This window comes from Chelonia mydas, chromosome 9 (genome assembly GCF_015237465.2).
Source record: "Chelonia mydas isolate rCheMyd1 chromosome 9, rCheMyd1.pri.v2, whole genome shotgun sequence".
NCBI classification, from domain to species: domain Eukaryota; kingdom Metazoa; phylum Chordata; order Testudines; family Cheloniidae; genus Chelonia; species Chelonia mydas.
The window spans coordinates 42,489,950-42,505,283 of record NC_057855.1 but is presented as its reverse complement, the minus strand read 5'-3'; the positions used below and the strand labels follow the sequence as shown (position 1 = coordinate 42,505,283).

The following is a 15,334-nucleotide window of genomic DNA, read 5'->3' as shown; positions in this document are numbered from 1 at the left end:
CAGAGTTTATGCTCTTTTCTGTTTTCCTCAGAAGGATTTAACTTCCACTTTTTAAAGGATGCCTTTTTGCCTCTTACTGCTTCTGTTACTTTGTTTTTTAGCCATAATGGCACTTTTTTTGTCCTCTTACTATATTTTTTAATTTTGGGGGCATACATTTAAATTGAGCCTCTATTATGGTGTCTTTAAAAAGTTTCCATTCAGCTTGCAGTTTTCAGTTTTGGCACTGTACCTTTTAATTTCCGTTTACCTATTTTCCTCACTTTTGTGTAGTTTCCCTTTCTGAAATTAAATGCTACCGTGATGGGCTGCTTTGGTGTTCCCCCACCTCTCCAGGGTTGTTAAATTTTATTATGTTATGGTCACTATTACCAAGCAGTACAACTATATTCACCCCCTGGACTAGATCCTGTGCAAAACACTCATATGTCCTAATCCTGCCAGTTTTCCTAGCTACTTAAGCCAAACCTTACTTCAGCTAATGCAGGGTGTTATTGGGATATTTAACATAAATGAACGGGATTATAGAACGACATAGGCCAATTCCAGCCTTGTAACTGCTAGAACTATATATAATATAATGTTATACTGATATTGTGTCCTTCATGTATAATATATGTGGTGTGAATAATACATATTGATAGTATGTGTCTGTGTATCTATATATATTAGCCCAGCTTATATTGGCCAACACACTCAGTTTTATTTCCCCGTTGAGCAATCTCTTATTTTAAGTAATTAGATCTGCCAGGATGTGGCGAGTAATCTAGTAATTTTATTCCCTGGGGTTGCAGGGAGGAGGCCAAAAGTTGAATGTGTCATCAACACACACAACTGAAAGGGATGTAGGAAAATAATTCTAGGACAAAGAAATATCTTTTAAAATTAGGTGGAGTGTTATATCTGAGGGGAAAAAAGTCCCAAATAACTTAGTCCACCATTGAGCTAACCCTGTTATCACTGAAGTCAGTGGGAGATCTACCAACACTTCAGTGGGAAGAGAATTAGGCTAACACTGAGCACTTCTGAAAACCCAGCTCTATGTTTTAATGAGAAAGCAGTAAAATTTTCCCCAGTCATGTTTATGCATCACATGAACGAGTCATTTTTTTCTAGCTGAACTCGAAACTGCTAATGTAAGAAAAATTGGAGACATTATTAAATGAAATGACCAATGAAGCATTTACTGCATTGAAAAGATTTAATAAAATAATTGAATGATTTAGTGATTAAGGCCGATTCACAGACTGCCAGGAAAAGTAAATGATTGCTAAGGCATGGCTCTGCCTTGAATTTTTAAAAGCCCCTCACAACGTATACCTAGCAGTTGCCAGCATTTTACTGGCAATTTGAAATTGATTGAATCCAGGAGAAGCTGAGAAAAGCCTCTGAAAAGCTATTCCAGCATGTTCCATTCACTTTCCATTCCATTCAAAAGGAAATAAGTCTTTAACTGAGGTTTTAAAACAACAAGCAATCATTTCCTTTTGAGTCCACAAAGGAAAGCAGTTCCATGGTTTGCTTGAACCCTAAGAGAGGAAGTGTATTGTTTAAATGCAAGGCCACTTCGAGAAGTTGTTGTAAAAGTGAACCCATGGGGTATGTATCTGTCATCTCACTGATTCAGCCTAATAGTTGCAAGTAAACTGAACACTTTTGAACTACCAGTCTTCCAAACTCATGCCAGGCTCTGGGAATCAAGCTGAGCTTGTTGCTTCTCATGCATCATCACTAGTAATAAATATTCTGCAGGCTCCAGTGTCTTCATATCATGAAGCTGCATTGTATTTGAGCTGTGCCAGTCAATACCAGGTGAAGGTTATATAACTGTGCCTCAGTTATAACATAGGAGTGATAATCCACCAATGAAAGAAGCATGTGTGTAACTGAGAGCCATACTTTGATTAGGCAGTTTTCTGGTATTCATGTGCATTGTTTGTCTGAACTACAGTTCTTTCTCATTAAGGACTAGATTAAGGCTAGCCCATGAAAGCAGAAGGATGAAGAGCTTTACCTTGATCCTTGAGCAGGAGCCGTCACAAACCAATTGCGGAGCATAGACATAAGCATCAGCCTCCCAAAAGGTGATGGAGTGAGGTGGGGGCCAGGACCTGACCTCTTCCATCCTCCACATCGGTAGATGCTGCAGACCCAGTGTGGAGGGGAAATGAGTGCCACAGTCTTTAAACGATGGCAGAGCTGCCACTCTGTCAAGCAGTGCTCCCTAGCCCTGGGAGGAATTCAGGCTGATTTGGCCAGAATTCCTCTAGCAGCTTCTCCTCTCTTCTTGGTGGGGGGTATGAACACAGGCCATAATTAAACCACAGTGTAGGCCTCTGAATGTAAAAGAATTAGGGGCAGGAGCCATATTTTTGTATGGTTTGTATAAGACTAAGCACACTGATTCGTGCTCCCTAAAAAATAAGGTACTAAGCCTTTTGATATCACTGTTGATATGCGATTCCAATACCCACCACTCCCACCAGAATCACTTTTGAGAGTCCAAGAGCTACACATTTTACTCATAACCCTCCAAAGCCTCCAGTAGGTGCTCTATTAAGCCACTAAACTCCGCATGATGCAAGAGGTTCTTGAATGCTGCAAGGCAATGAGCATGCTGCCTCTACGCTGCTCCCAGCCTGGAACCCAGGTCCCCACCTGATCTGTGTCCCTGCCTGGGCACTGCCATGTCAGCCCATACCAAAGCTCACCCTGAAAACTTACTGCTGTGCTGGAAATTTCACTTAGGGTGTGTCTGCACTTTGGGCACTGCAGTGGTACAGCTTTTAAATCAACGGACGGGTTTTTCCCTTGATGCAGGTAATCCACTTCCTGAGCCGTGGTAGCTAGGTCGATGAGAGAATTCTTCCAGCGTCTACACCAGGTGTTCGGTCAGCTTAACTACAGCGCTCAGGAGTGTGAGTTTTTCACAGTGCTGAGCGGCATAGCTAGATCATTCTAAATTTTAAGTGTAAACTGGGGCTCTGTTAAATTCCCTTTACTCGTATCAGCGTTTCTTCTGATGTGTTTAATGCCCCACTGTATAAAATATACATCTGAAATTCTGCGTTAAGTGGTGGATGCTCTGATTCTATCTGTCCATCAGTGTGTGAAAGTATATTAAACATCAGTTACTTAGGGAATAAATGAAATGAAAGATCCCATCAGTTATCAGCAGATATATCAATACAATGCACATCATTTTCTCTGATAGCTGCTTACCTTAATCAGCTGACATTTGTTGTCCTGATCAAAGAGTACATACTAAGCAAGCTTACTGATTACACTTGCTCTATGAAGGTCAAACTCCTTTTTTTTAAAAAAAGACAAACCAAAACTTTCAATATCTTAGTGTTTTTCCTTTACATTAAATTAATTGAGCTGCCTGTATCACACAAGAAACAAAGGATATGGCCACACAACGATGCTTACAGTAATTCTTAATTACTCCAGCCGCTTCAAGCGGTGGTAGCTATGTCAGTAGGAGAAGCTCTCCTGCCAGCATAGTGCTGTCCACCCCAGCGCTTAGGTCTGTGTCACTCAGGGGGGTGGTTTATTCACACCTCTGAGTGACATAACTTACACCTGCGTAACCTGTAATGTGTACGAGGGTGGATTTGATTTAAATCATGGTTTAAATCACTAGTCAAGAAGACTTGATTTAATCATGGTTTTCTACATAAAAGTACATTCTTGTTGGTTGTTATAACCTTAATATATATTCTTCACAAGTCAGAGATAGATGTAGGTTTCATTTTTAGAAGGTATACACTATACATTTTTAAACTGATTTATTTTGAAAACTTTTCAGATTAGTTTTACAGCTATGTCAGAAAATGAATGATGGGTTGGTTATTTCATTTACAAAAGGTAATTGAAGCAGATATTTATGAAGTCATTGGGAGGTGAACTATCTCCAGTTCAACAGGTTAATCATTAATATTTTAAGGATTTTCTTGCCATGCTGTATTAGGAGGAGAACATCACCAGACAGACATTTAAATTGTTTTATTTAACTAAAACAACAATGACAGGTTTCAGGGTAGCAGCCGTGTTAGTCTGTATTCGCAAAAAGAAAAGGAGTACTTGTGGCACCTTAGGGACTAACCAATTTATTTGAGCATAAGCTTTCGTGAGCTACAGCTCATTTCATCAGATGCATAAAGTGGAAAGTACAGTGAGGAGATTTTATATACGCACAGACCATGAAAAAATACCCATTGTAAGGAGAGTGATCACTTAAGATGAGCTATTACCAGCAGGAGAGTGGGGTGGGGGGAGAGAAAACCTTTTGAAGTGATAATCAAGGTGGGCCATTTCCAGCACATTTCCAGGAGTTAACAAGAATGTCTGAGGAACAGTGGGGGGGGGGGGGGAATAAACAAGGGGAAATAGTTTTACTTAGTATAATGACTCAACCACTCCCAGTCTCTATTCAAGCCTAAGTTAATTGTATCCAATCTGCAAATTAATTCCAATTCAGCAGTCTCTCGTTGGAGTCTGTTTTCGAAGTTTTTTTGTTGAAGGATAGTCACTTTGAGATCAGAAATCGAGTCACCTACTACAGGACAGGCCCAACAAAGAAAATAACAGAACGCCACTAGCCGTTACCTTCAGCCCCCAACTAAAACCTCTCCAACGTATTATCAAGGATCTACAACCTATCCTGAAGGACGACCCATCACTCTCACAGATCTTGGGAGACAGGCCAGTCCTTGCCTACAGACAGCCCCCCAACCTGAAGCAAATACTCACCAGCAACCACACACCACACAACAGAACCACTAACCCAGGAACCTATCCTTGCAACAAAGCCCGTTGCCAACTGTGCCCACATATCTATTCAGGGGACACCATCATAGGGCCTAATCACATCAGCCACACTATCAGAGGCTCGTTCACCTGCACATCCACCAATGTGATATATGCCATCATGTGCCAGCAATGCCCCTCTGCCATGTACATTGGCCAAACTGGACAGTCTCTACGTAAAAGAATAAATGGACACAAATCAGATGTCAAGAATTATAACATTCAAAAACCAGTCGGAGAACACTTAAGTCTCTCTGGTCATTCGATTTCTGATCTCAAAGAGACTATCCTTCAACAAAAAAACTTCGAAAACAGACTCCAAGGAGAGACTGCTGAATTGGAATTAATTTGCAAATTGGATACAATTAACTTAGGCTTGAATAGAGACTGGGAGTGGTTGAGTCATTATACTAAGTAAAACTATTTCCCTTTGTTTATTCCTCCCCTCCCCCCACCCACTGTTCCTCAGACGTTCTTGTTAAAAGGTTTTCTCTCCCCCTACCCCACTCTCCTGCTGGTAATAGCTCATCTTAAGTGATCACTCTCCTTACAATGGGTATTTTTTCATGGTCTGTGTGTATATAAAATCTCCTCACTGTACTTTCCACTTTATGCATCCGATGAAGTGAGCTGTAGCTCACGAAAGCTTATGCTCAAATAAATTGGTTAGTCTCTAAGGTGCCACAAGTACTCCTTTTTTTTTAAAAACAACAATGTTAAATATTCTGGATTTTTTTCTTCAAGAGCAAACATACAATATTTTAACAAAACAAGCATATGTCCCTCGCATTTCACATTTGTCTCCAGACTTCTTCTCCTTGTCCAGATCTATTCCACCCCCAACAATCTTCTATTCATTGAACTTTTTGAAACTTTGCACTTTTCGAGAGAGGTAAGAGATTGACTCTGCATACACAAATTTGCAGAGGGACAATAGAGCTGAGGTCTGTTATTTTTCACCTCTCGATATTATTTATTTATTTTAAAACATTTTTGCTGTTACCAAGCATGTTACCTCTGGAGACACAAATCTACAGTTTGAGAACTGCAAAACTAAGCAACTCCGATGGTATCTTCTAGACCAGAGGTGGGCAAAATATGGCCCGCGGGCCGCATCCAGCCCACGAGAGCCTCTTGCCCGGCCCCTGAGCTCCTGGTTCGGGAGGCTAGTCCCCAGCCCCTCCCCTGCTGTTCCACCTCCTCCGCAGCCTCAGCACGCCGCACTGCCGGTGCAATGCTCTGGGCAGCCTGACCTGGTGCTCTGGGCAGTGCGGCTGTAGCGCTGCCAGCCACCGGTGCTCCAGGCAGCGCGGTAAGAGGGCAGGGGAGTTTGAGGGGCTGGTTGGGGGCAGGAGTGTGGATAGGGGTCAGAGCGGTCAGAGGGCAGGGAACAGGGGGGTTGAATAGGGCAGAGGTCCCGCGGGGGGGGGGGGGGCAGTCAGGAAGGAGAGTGAGGTTGGATGGGGTGGCAGGGGGCAGTCAAGGGCCGGGGTTCCCAGGGTGGTCAGGGGACATGGAGAAGGGGTGGTTGGATGGGGCAGGAGTCCTGGGGAGGCAAGTCAGGAATGAGAGGGGGGGTTGGATGGGGCAGCAGGGGGATGGGATGGCAGGGGGCACTCAGGGATGGGGGTGGTCAGGGGACACGGGAGTGGTCAGGGGACAGGGAGCAGGGGGTGGTGGATGGGGTAGGAGTTCCGGGGGGGGGCGGGGGCTGTCAGGGGACGGGGGGGTTGGATAGGTCAGGAGTCCCGGGGGAGCCATCGGGGGTGAGAAATGTGGGGGGGGGGTCAGATAGGAGGTGGGGGCTGGGCCATGCCTGGCTGTTTGGGGAGACACAGCCTCCCCTAACCGGCTCTCCATACAATTTTGGAAACTCGATGTGGCCCCCAGGCCAAAAAGTTTGCTCGCCCCTGTTCTAGACTGAGCACTGAGTCCCACTGGATAGATAGAAAGATTAACCTAAATAATCTATACAGAAGCCCCTGGAACCCCATAAGATTGGGTCCCTAATCCATGAACTATTGGAACTCATTTACAAACTTTTCTTAAACATTACATTAATACATTGTCTCATACTATAGAATTAGAATTTATAAACCCTGTTCCATGATGAGATGTCTTTGAGCTATAGGTTTCAGAGTAACGGCCGTGTTAGTCTGTATTCGCAAAAAGAAAAGGAGTACTTGTGGCACCTTAGAGACTAACCAATTTATTTGAGCAGTGAGCTGTAGCTCACTAAAGCTTATGCTCAAATAAATTGGTTAGTCTCTGAGGTGCCACAAGTACTCCTTTTCTCTTTGAGCTATAATGTATCTTAATTAAAACTATCTTTAGATAGGTTTTTTCCTCAAAAAGTATTTTATAAAAAAAAATTCAATTTAAATAAAAAATCAATTTTTTTTTAAAATCATTGATTTTTATCCACCCTGATGTGTACATAACCATATGCTATAAGGTCCTTCCTATTCTAGTTCCGACTTAACAATATTCAGGTACTGTAAAAAGAGAGAGAGAATAACTTTGTTGTTGCAGTCAGTTCAGTCTAGATTCGGTAGCTGTCAGAGAGGCAGCATGACCTAGTCCACTGCGCTCATGACTGAAAGTCAGATATTCCTGAGCCCCGATTATTTGTGTGAGGCTTGGCAAGTCTCTCCACTTTTCTTTCTCAATTTCCTGTATGTATGTATGTATGTTTGAAAGCGGGTTTCTGGCTGGATAAAAATAGAAACAGGAATCTCAAGTTCCTCTTGTGGAGAACTGTGTCTATTCCACAGAAATAGACTAGTACATTGGACAAATGATCTTTTATTTTCTTCCACTAGTTGCTATGAGTATGTACCATAGCTATTAATTGAACTCATTTCTCAATCCTGTGTCTGGAATTGATTTTGCATGAAGCACACAACATTTCTTTATTTCAGTAATGCTAGTGCAAACCAGCTCAAATCAGAATGTTTAAAATTAATGCCTATGCTTAACTGTAAATGAAAATGCAGGATTTATACATTTGGAACAAGATCTTCAGATGGTGTACACTGTCCATTGTCTTTACACAGCAATCCTGATTTACAGCAGCTGAGGATCTGGGCCAAAAGTAGGAAATTGGGTGCACTGTAGCTCATTTTGTGCATGCCATTTTGGTGGTCACTTTTTGAAATTAAGACTCCTCACAGGTGTCTGACAAAGCTTGTTTACTGATGTTATTTGAATGCTTACAAAGAGCAAAAGCAAAACTCTTTTAAAGTTTGGCAAAAAAAAAAAGAGGGGGGGAATGCTAACATATTGAATGCAAAGTTCCCTTTCAGAGCACCCAGGTACTGTTGACATAAACTTCTGAGAATAGAGCTGAGTAAGAGCTGACACAACCAGAAATGAGGGCCTCACTGATAGCATTATCTCCCCCTTAAGTTTAACGCTTTCTTGTTTTGCAGCCGAGCAGTTATCTTTCTCTCATGCTCTCTAAAAGTTTCTTTTTTTAGCTGGGACTTTTTGTCATATCTCTCCTGGCACCTGTTTTTCAATTTATGCAAAGCTAATGGAATAACTTACTCTCCTAAAATCAAAACAGATAAGCTGGTGTCCTGTGGCTTGTCAGTCTAATGTGTCTCATTTTAAATTAAGCCATGCTCTTTATGTAAACTGAAGGGGCTCCCCCCACCCACCCTCACTCTCCTCTCCTTCTGGTTTTGATTCTATTTGGTAGTTTTAGAAACACCTACTTAAATGTGCTGTTAACAGCTGTTTATTTTCATGCAACACTGAGCTTTTCACAGGCAGTGTAAGTCTACTAAAGCAACTGACACACCTTGTTTATGCATTTTCAAGGTTCAGATCTGAGAACGGGAAATAGGGGTACATGTTTTCTATTGGGATCGGCTGGATCTGCTGAGAATAGGATCTGTTCATGACTCTTTGACTGTTTCAGAGGGACAGTTCCTACGCATTGGCAAATGTGTGCCCATGTTCCATTCTATCCTTATCAGATAGTTTAATCACAAAACCAAAGTTACCTCATCAGTTGTGCAAGAGTGACACAGTCATGGCTTATCTAGAGAGGGTCTGGGCATTTGCCAGCGCATTGCCCAGGCCCCTATGAAGGAATTCTGACTTTTTAGAAGAGCAGGCATGGATTTAATGTGATTTATTTCTGGAGGCCTAATTCTTCCTCCATCTTTGAAAGTAATGGTTTGGTTCTCACCTACCCCTTCCTATTTATTCACCCCTTATGTCTTTTCCTTCAAATTCCAAACCCCTGTTCCAACAAGTCTAGTTCACATCTTTTTGGTTTCCTAGCTTAGGCCTCCATAACACTAAATATGCTCCTTATTCTTCCCTTAGAGCAGGTCTACGCTACAGCCTAAGTTGATATAACTTACATTGGTCAGGGGTGTGAAAAAGCCACTTCCCCTCCCCCCCCAGCGATGCAAGTTTCTTGCTGTCCGCACTGGCACTATGTCGGCAGGAGACGCTCTCCCACTGACATAACTTCCACTTCTCGCCTACGTAGAGTAACTATGGCGACAGGAGAGCACTCTCCCGTCGGCATAGTGTGTCTTTACCAGCCGATGTAGCACTATAGTGTAGCCTTTCCCTTTGGGAAACCCAGATGTTATCAAGAGTCTGTAAAAATAACATTAGCCATGGACACCCTTTCTCAGAGACTCTCCCACATGACAGCAGCGACTTTGTGGAATGTCTTTTCATCTCTGGGATGGAACACCAGTGGCAGCCTCCCTATTGAGTCAGCTGCCCTTTCACTCCACTCAGTGGGCGTTGGCCACCATTATAACCCAGTGGGCTCTTTGATGAAGCGGTCCCTGTGCTGCATGAAGGAGTTTGGGGAGTGGGAGGAGGTGGGCTTGTGAATAATGTATGTACAGGTACAAAACTGCTGGTTGAGTTCAGCAGGGTACTTATGTTTATGCCTGCCTGTCTTTGAGCCCGTGAATAGGATTTTGCTCCTGGAATGCTCTAGGGAAGTCTGCAAAATCTTTTGACTCAGGCTTTGTGCATAGGACCAAGATTTGCCACTAGAATACTTATATTTTTGTCATTGTTGGCTGACAAATCGGTGTGCTATTGCTCTGGAGAAATTGACTCTTGATAATCCCACGTGACAGATGTTAGTAGATCTGAAGAAGACAGCATATTGCATTATTGATGTAAATACCTATTTGACTGTACTGCTATCTGACCTCTGCATCCTGATATAAGACGTATAATTATGATATTTGAAGGCTTTCTGAAGTTTCACTTATAGGAGCACATTTTATGTTCGCCCCTGTGGTGTATGAATGAATGTGTCTGTCTATAACAAATATTTTATCTACAGTTAGGTAAATAGAACATCGCCTGTCTGCACTACCCTAATTTGTACCTTTTTTTTTTCCATTTACGTAGAAAAATGATTTTCTTCCCCCTTGCCAGAGCAGATTCAATAGCAGGATGATCTAGAGAAATCTCATGTTGTTAGGACATAAGTTTTACGAATATGCTACTTCAGTACACCATGAAGTCTTATTAATACTAAACCATGGTTGTGAAAATAAATGAACAAAGGACATTCTGTGATTCAGTAGAGTCCATTTTTAAATTCTTTGCTCACTTTTCTTTCAAACTTATAAAATGAAGCAACGTATTATTTGTGCTACAGAAGTACCTAAAGGCCCCCCTCAAGGATCAGGACCCTATAATATAGTGCTAAGCACCTGGTTTCCAATCAATGTGAATTGGCAACCTCCTACTGGACAGATTGGGGAGAGTGTTAGACCTATAGTTGGGGAAGGCCCCAAACACACACAGGCTTGATGGTTACACTGCTTAGTGGGGAACAGGCTGTTGAGTGAGTTCAGACAAGTTCTGAAGGTGCCTGTCAATTTTTTGGAAGTGACTGCTTCTATATGAGATTGGCTACTCTTCCTGATCTACCAGTCAAGAGAAAATGTGAGCTAAATGCCAAACTACTCTCATATTTCTGGCTGCAGTCCCATGTGAAATCACAGTTAATTGACAAGGGAGGGAAGGATGTCCCTAGGTTAAATAAATTGAAGACATTTGGGAAACGTTAAGCATGGAAAACATAAATGATTTAAAGAATGCCCTAGCAATGAAAGGGTCAGTCCCCAGGCAGATTTTATTCCCCCGCCCCAAGTATATTAAAACACCTGTAGGTGCCCATATATTAACACAATATAAAAGACTGCCCACTAATAAATAGCCATTGAACCTCTTAGCCCTCCATCTGCCCAGAAGTCTGAGAGATGGGGGAGGAAAGATGGGTTTTTCAGCACGCCTGCAAAGCTAATATATCTGGGCTGCGGCAAGGAGGGATTTCGAAAGTCAAAATCTCCCGCACAGAGAATGCTGCCAGCAGCTCCCTCTAGCTTATATCAGTGGGGGTCCATCTCAAGCACCTCTGCTGAGCTCAACTATGGCAATGTGACACATCAAGCCAAACTGTAAAGCAGCCTGGGAACATCTCGTACTACCAACTTCATGGCAGACCTCGTATACAATGCACTGTATTCTTGTCAATGCTCTGGCTTGCTTTTTGCCCAGTGACATGGTATTTTCAGAGCTCCGTCTTTCGTGGATTGTGTTAATGCTGTGTCCCACCTTATGCAAAAAGATGAATAGTAAATGAGTACTAATTTACAAAACTAATAGCCAGAGTCTCCGCTTGTGTAAACTGGCATAGGTCCACTGAAGTCAGCGGAACTGTGCCAGTTCATATTAGGTTGAGGAGGGTAAAAGCTATTCTCTGTGTATTAAATGGACACCATCAGCTTGACATTTAATCAGTTAAAAAAAAGCGAATATGTACCTTCTGGGTGTGGTGTTGTGTCCCATCTAGTGGCACTGAGAGAGACAAAGAGAGAGAGAGAGAGAGAGAGAGAGAGAGAGTGTGTGTGTGTGTGTGAGAGAGAGAGAGAGAGTGTGTGTCTGCTCTACAGCCTTAGCTAACAGCCAGTTGGCTTTTAACTCATGCAATAAGCTCCAAAGGTCCCCGGTTCAATCCTGCCCACCAACAACCGGGGTCTGTTGGTGTTACAAGTGGGGGCTCAACTGGGAAGACTCTGAAGCTAGGGACGTGCTTCCTCAACTAGGGGAAAGGCAAGTATGTAACCCATACACCTCCTGAGTGCGGTGTTCTGTCCCATCTAGTGGCACCAAGACAGCTTAAAGAGAGAGATAAACTGAGTCTGCATAATAGCCGGTTGGCTTTTAGCTCATGCACTAAGCTCCAGAGGTCCCCGGTTCGATCCCGCCCGCCACCGACTGTGGTCTGTCAGCATTACATATAGTTTTAGGTACTACTCCTACCTGGGAAGCCCCCTGACAAATCATTAGGTTTCACAGCCACATTTTTCCTACTTGGTAAATGATTTTCGCTCCTTTCTTGCTGAGCAGAAGGTCCACACAAACAATAGGGGATTTGAGCCAATGAGATTACCAATGTGAACAATTAAGTATATGCATAATTGATTGCAGAATTAGAGCCTACCAACAGTACAGGGGAAACCATGAAGCTGATTAGGCACAATGCAGGGGTGCTGGAACAATTTTTGTATTGGGGGTGCTGATGTTGGAACCAATTTATTTCCTGTTTGTTATTACTACTTCAAGCAAAGGGGTTTGGTACTCCTAGTTCCAGCAGGGGTGCTGTCAGGTACACCAAGTAAACAAACTGATGAAATTGATATTTTTTCCTCCAATCTGTTGTTGTAATTTTGTTACTTGAAACAATAACAGGTTTAAAAACAAACCCCAAAACTCCTGACTGAAGGGAAATTTTTAAGTTCACAACTTCCTTCAACTCTTTCCAGGAACTGATTTATAAAAAGACTAGTTTAATGTACGACTGTCAATAAAGGCAAATACCATTATGTCCTACTGAAGCATGTTATAGCAAACACTTGTGATTAAAAGTTCCTTAATGAAAGTGGGAACCTATTTGAATTTTAACAACTGATTCTGTGGGTTGAATGCATGTGTGTTGCAAATCTGCCTATTTGCACTCTTTTAATGTTATCTCACTACTGACACTAAAAGAAGTTTTAATAATCTAGGCCCCTATCCTACAAACAATTACAAGTGTACCTAATTCATGTGCACAGTTCTGCTAATTTCAGTGTTAACATAAAGTTAAGCATGTGTGTAACTTTTTGCAGGCTCATAATGGTTTGTAAAGTCTCCCTCTCTCTTTCATTGTGTCTGCTTCCATCACTTGCTTTGTAAATGGTTTCCTTCCTCCACATCCTTTTTGAAAACAGGAAATAATTTATTTTAGCCTACTGTTTGCGCAGCACTCAGTGCTGTGGGGCCCTCATCTAATGGGGCCTCTGAAAGAGACTTCAATGCAAAGTACTATAGTGCTATTGTGAAAAGCAATACTAAGCCTCTCCAGCAGATAAAACTCTTCATGTTTGTTTGGTGGTGTGGCTTTTGTGCTGAAGTAATACAATAATACAGGAAGAACACTTTATTTTGCAGAACGTACAATAAGATATTTGCAGAGCAAAAAGTGACTAGTCAGAAGACAGAGCGTCTCAGACTCAGGAGAAACTCGAAAAGACACTGTTTAACTAAATGATTCTAAAAATAACATCTCATATTCACTTTAAATTTGCTGAAAACGTACTGCTCTCCAGGGGTTTAAAATAACAGCGGGGTGCACTGTAATATCCTTGCTAGCCAGGCTGCAGATGGAACATGCAAACTGCTAGGTGGCTCTAAATTTTGGTGTAAGACTCTCTAGGGTTTTTTTTTAAGTCAGAAAGATAGAAGATGTTTTGCTTTGTCACAGGCAAAGTTTAAACAATTCCTGCTCATTTCAATAGACGTTTGAGCTCTTGGAAGGGTTTTACTTGATTAACATTTTTTTGCTGCTGGCAGTAGACAGGTCTGACGATCAGAATTCTCTCTGCGAGACTCCAGCACATACCTAAGAAATCCTTGTTGGTATTTGGTATTTCTCTAATAAAGTTTTCTTTTTTTGCAGGTGGCTTGTGAACTTCATTAGAAATCTGCTCATCACTCTGGCTTGTTGGATCTGTAAGAGAACACAGCTTCTCACCATTGTTAGAAAACCTGCAGATACTTAAAAATGAGTAGTGGTTGCTCTGACTCAAGTATTAGCCAACAACAGGTAACAAATACATTAGCAGTTCAAACAATACAGAGGAGACTTTGTTTTGAAGTCTAATAATAGATTGCATTGTCTTTATTGGGATAACAGTCCTTTAGTCAGTCAATATTTGGACAGTGCTTTGAGGATGTAGAGTGCTAGATAGTGGTTAAGTGTTAAGTTCACAGGGGCTTGCTCCTGTGACAAAGCTGACAAAATTCCTGTTAATTTTAGTGGACTGGGATCAGCTCTATATGGACTTGAGTAGTCTTCACTCGCATGAGTCCTGCTGATTTCAATGGGACTGCTCCTGTTGCTGGGGCTATGTCTACACTAGAGATGCTACAGCGGCACAACTGCAGCACTGTAGTGTAGACACTTACTAGAGTAACAGAAGGGGTTCTTCTGTCACTGTAGTAAATTCCACCTCTCCAAGAGGCAGTAGCTAGGCCTGCAGAAGAATTCTTCCATTGACCTAGTGATGTCTACACCAGCATTTAAGTCATCTTAATTACATTGCACAGGGTGTGAAATTTTACACAGCTCTGAAGGATGTAGTTAAGCCACCTAACTCTGTAGGGTAGACCAGCCGTAAGACAAACACAAGGAAAGGTTTGCATATTTGGCCCTAGTTTTGCAGATCTATTTTCCATGGCTCAGTCTGTACCATCACCTGCCTTTTAAGTGGCCCCATTCCTTTCTCTGAGAGTTCATGGATGATAGAAATAGAAAATAAAGGGAGCTTTATATGGTCAGACATCTGTGCTTATGAATGAACGGCTGAAACTTGGGGATACTGGGTTTGTTCAATCAGAAGTATAAGATTGGCTGCAAGAGGTCAAAATTTGATTGCCTGTATTTCAGGTGCTGAATCTATTCACACTAGTATAGATGGAGCCTGTACCCCATACCCTGTACCCTGCTGGTGTGCACTAAAGGTTCCCTAGTGTGCTTTATTGTAGTACTGTTTCAAACAGCACTATGTTAAAGTACACTAAGAAACATTAAGAAGAGAGTACTCATTATAATATATACTACTGTAATAAGTAATATAACTCATTATGGTGTATACTACACTCATTACAGTAAACCCTAAACCCCACCTGTTTTTGGACATTTACATAGAACTTAAAAATAAACTCTGAACAATAAAATTTATACATCCCGAAGAACAGAAGCCCTACCTATGGCTCTGGGCCAGAAAAATTACTTCCAGAGCCGATCCTGAGTAACAGGCACTGTGCGTATGGTTGCTAGTTTCCCCACCAACTCCTGTGCACTTCTGGAGCGGGAAACCATCCCCCTTGGTTGGATTGCAAGGTGGCCGGACTACTCTCCTCACCCTGGGAGACAGATAGTCAGATACAGACACGTAGGGTGCGGGGAGCCAGTGCC

General features: G+C 42.2%; 1 protein-coding gene across 24 annotated transcripts in view; it reads left to right on the top strand.

Annotated features, from left to right (window-relative positions):
* Positions 1-15,334, top strand: part of ST6GAL1 (ST6 beta-galactoside alpha-2,6-sialyltransferase 1) — a 256,245-nt gene that overhangs the window by 75,757 nt on the left and 165,154 nt on the right. For all 24 annotated transcript variants that reach the window (XR_006284034.1, XR_006284037.1, XR_006284036.1 and 21 more), the window contains one exon: positions 13,814-13,960. The gene's annotated coding sequence lies outside the window, so the exon portion shown is untranslated. The remainder of the gene's footprint in view (positions 1-13,813; positions 13,961-15,334) is intronic.